The sequence below is a fragment of the Penaeus monodon genome, chromosome 6, assembly GCF_015228065.2.
Source record: "Penaeus monodon isolate SGIC_2016 chromosome 6, NSTDA_Pmon_1, whole genome shotgun sequence".
In the NCBI taxonomy this organism is placed as follows: Eukaryota; Metazoa; Arthropoda; class Malacostraca; order Decapoda; family Penaeidae; genus Penaeus; species Penaeus monodon.
In genome coordinates this window covers 45823880-45828550 of record NC_051391.1, presented here as the reverse complement: position 1 = coordinate 45828550, position 4671 = coordinate 45823880, and positions in this window count along the sequence as shown.

The window sequence follows — 4671 nt, the reverse complement described above, 5'->3', positions numbered from 1 at the left end:
TTAGGTTTCATTGTGTACATACTTTCATCTCATTTTATGCACAAAATGTCATGTATATGTTCATCTATTGTTAACTGCTAGTTTATGCAAATAAATTACAAGAATTGACTGGATATCTATATTTTGATTACCCAAAACATTCAGCTGGTGAATTTTGTCAAAATATTAGTCTCAAAATCCACCAATGAAAAAAGAACTGATGCCAAGTTTCATTCGTGCAACTTAATGCTGTTCGTATAAAAAAAATATTTACTGTGCATAATGTTGCTCACATCCTTAAAATGCACTAGAAGATGGACTATGATATATCGAATCATATATAAATACAATTTTTTTTTTCTAAAGCAATGAAAGTAACCGTTACTGCAAGGAGATAATCTTACAAAGAACTACAATCCTTTACCATCCATTATCTGAATAATTTTATCCTATATCGTCTACAAAATTTACCATGAATATTCATGCCATGTTATGTTGTTCACATTTAAATAAATTACAAGAAATGTTGATCATTCGCTTGTAAGTTTTAATAACTTATTCTAATGTAGTGGAAAGAGTTTGATGTGAATGATAAACATCTTGAACTGAGTTTATACACGGAAATTACCAAAGAAATTTTAAATCTTTATTCACTGCCACAGAAAACACTTCTGATTTAGAGTATTTGTGTACGAATATTTCTTTGTTACTACAGAGCATTGTACTTGTTTTTAAATGATAGCTTTATATTTAGATATGGACTATATTTAAGGATGTTTTTGAAGTCGTCATTTTATATATATAAATCGGAATATTGTTTTACACAAGTACATGACTAAAATCCAAGAAGAGTTGCTGTGATTATCATTCTGAAGATCCTTTTTTTCTCATCTGGACTTGTGTTTTTGTTTCATTATTCAAAATAAGTGTTTCAGATTTGATATCGAGTACTTGGATTGCTCATGTCTTAGCTCTCTCACAGAAGATTCTTCCTAAAAGATGGAACGATTAAACAAGTAAAATTTATAAGAAACTAATTCAGATAACAAATTTCACAATAAAATAATATCCCCTTTTAGCCCTCTGATATATATATATATATATATATATATATATTATTTATTTATTTATTTATTTATTATATATATATATATATATATATATATATATATATATATATATATATATATATATATATATATATATATGTATGTATGTATGTATGTATAAAGAATATCTCTGCGTTTGCATATGTGTGTGCATGAGTGTAGGCAGTTCAGGAGTCACACCAGAAAATCACCAAAGCCCTGAAAAAAAATCACAAAGTTCATTGGAAAAAAATATATGAGTTTGGTGATATGAGAATATTATGTTTAAAACATTTATTAATAAGAATATATTGTGCTTTATCTTAGAACAGGGGCGTCAGACTTAAACCAGTACGTAAGTTCAATTGACTTTTTAATTTTACTCGTCAAATTACTTATTGCTATTATGTGATAAAGGTATTTACGGATTTTCCGTTTCTTAGTCGTATATTACTTTCCTCCACGGCGATCATACATTCACAGGTGAATTATCTATTCCCTCACCTCGCGGATCATTTATGACCATCCTGAGGCCACATTTGACGCGCGGGCCATAACTTTAACACCTTTGTCAGAGTGTGAGATCAGTTCACAATAATATAAAAAAGGAAAAAATAGTAAACAGAAATTATACAGAAACCTGACTGAAGCCTACCGTTTACCTCGCTGACCGTATCCAACATTGGAACCACGAAATTTCAATATTTACTCAGCTCCGTTGGTGAAATAATACTGAGATTTCATAATGCCCAGACACCACCTACTTCTCTTCACCTGATCTAACTAATGGACTTTAATTGGAGCTTACGTGTAGATTAATTGTTAGCATTGTGTAAAAAATGTATGTAATCTCTACCATGTTAAAAAAATAATAGAAGCACCAGAATCAAATATTTCATGTGGAATTAACATTAATATCTACGTCTTGCCATTTTTCTTCAGGAGAACAATATTATCTCGAGGCATGTGTTATTGTATCATCATTTTTCCATCGCTCTTTCATCCTTTCACTTTTTTCTTCTGATTCTTAAAATGCATTAGCAATATTCGTTTGACAAATATGACCACAAGATACTGGTATACAGAAATCAATAATCACTGTCAGATCATCGTAAGTTGCGTTACTGAATGAACGAATCAAAATTTTATCACTGTTTCAAGAGAAGAGTAATTTGTAATTTGTAATCGATACGTGCAGTTTTCCTTTATTCAATCTCTATTCTTAATGTTACTGCAGATATTATTGTCACTTTTGGGATTACCATAATTATCATCATTCCATTATCAGCATTCTGGTTATGATTAGGACTCTCATTATCATTATTATTAGTAATAATAGTATTGCGAGTAGAAATAGTAGTATTCATTCATTTTTTTATTATTTTTCATACTTTTTTTTTCATTGCTATTATTATTGTTGTTATTATCATTGTCCTTATTATGATGCTAAACTATTATTGTTACTATTATTATTGTTACTGTAATAATTACTATCATTATTATTATTATTACTTTTATTATTACAATGATTACTGTTATTGTTACTATCATCATTGCTATTATTGTTACTATCATCATTGCTATTATCATTATTACTATTATTTCTTATCAGTATCAACACTATCACTATTATTTACTATCATTATCATTAGTATTATCATTATTCAGTCAGTTATCGTTTTCATTACCATTATCGCTATTATTATTATCATTGCCATTATTGTTTGAAGTTAAACTATTATCACTACAATTATTATTAGTATTGCTATTGCTATTATTATTGTTACTATTATTATTCTCACTATTATAATAAGTAATATCAATATTACTATTATAAGTACTATTATTATTTTTATTATTATTATTATCATTATTATTATTATCATTACTATTATTATTACTATTATCATCATTGTTATTATTATTATTAACATCAGTAGTAGAACTATTATTAGTATTAGCATTAATATTACTATTACTATTACCATACTGATATCATTATTACTATGATTATCATTGCTACTGCTAATATTAATATCAATACTATTACTATTATCATTATGATTGCCTTTGTTGTTATTATTACTATTATTTATTATTATTAGTTACTATTACTATTATTACTATTGCCATTATTATTATTATCATTACTGTTACTGTTGTTATTATTATCATTATTATTACTGATTATACAATTTCTATTATTATGATTATTATTATAATTATTACTTTTATCATCATCACCATAATCATTATCACTATCATTATCATTATCATTATTATCATTGTTATTATTATCTTTATTATTAATTTTATTATCATTGTCATCATTATTATTGTTATTATCATTATTTACCATCATATTGTTAATAAACATCACAGATTTTCAGGGACCAATCAGTAACTTCCACGTCACAAGGAGGCGTGGTCGAGGGCGGGTCTTTTTGGCCATAGACGCATTTAAGCGTTACTAAGCAATTCACACACATCTCACTCGCACTCACATCTCTTCAGAAGCTCACCAGTGTAATCCTCTGTCTGAAAAGATGAACTGCATCAACAATGGAACTATGGCCGCCATGGCAGCAGCCCTTAACGCCAACTCCACCATGTCGTCCGATAAGGCAGAGATGCGACTCTACCTCGATAGACTCAAGGCCATGGTGCCTCAGTGTCCTAAGAATCGCAAGGTATCCAGGCAGGAGCTCCTTGAACACGTCATCAATTACATCAGCGACCTCGAGGACACCCTCCAGTCAGACTCCGACTCCGACAGTCCTCCAGCAAGTCCTACCAATGACTTGAGCTTCAGCGACTCCTTCAACCAGTACGCCCAGTATGATGACTACAATCAGCAGTCTCAGTTAAATTGCTACAGTCTCAGCGGCTACAGTCAAGAACCCCAGTTCGGAATTTCCTTCAAGCAGCAACCCCAGTACGGTGGTTACGGAACTCAGCCTCGCCGGTATTCCCAACAGCAATACAGCCAAGAAAATTCCATGATGACGGAGGACTCCCATGGAAGCAGCGGCTACAGCGAGCCTTACGGAAGCAGTTCAGCGAACTACCCACTCGGCCACTCGACCCAAAGCATGGAGATGGATACTTACGGTTTTGGATACTAATTCCCTCTGTTAGATTTCATTGTGTACATACTTTCATCTCATTTTATGCACAAAATATCATGTATATAATCATCTATTGTTAACTGCTAGTATATGCAAATAAATTACAAGAATTGACTGGATTTTTCAATATTACCATTCTCTCATAAGATTTAATGATTTATTCCGGAGTTTTTGGCAGTCTGGTATGATAAATATCTTACCCTGTTTTAACTTCACACAAAATAAGAATGAGAATATGAGTTTATACATAGAAATTGCCAAAGAAACTTATGTTTTTAAATCTTTGTACACTGTCACAGAAAATAACATTTCTGATGTATAGTGTTTGTTTACGAATATTTCTTCGTTACAGCATAGCATTGTATTTGTAAAGGTTAGCATTAACCCAATCGCCACGTTTGGCAAGAATACATGCCATGTCCACTGTAACACAGGTTTATTTATTGTATTCACACATAGATGGCTCTACAAGTGCT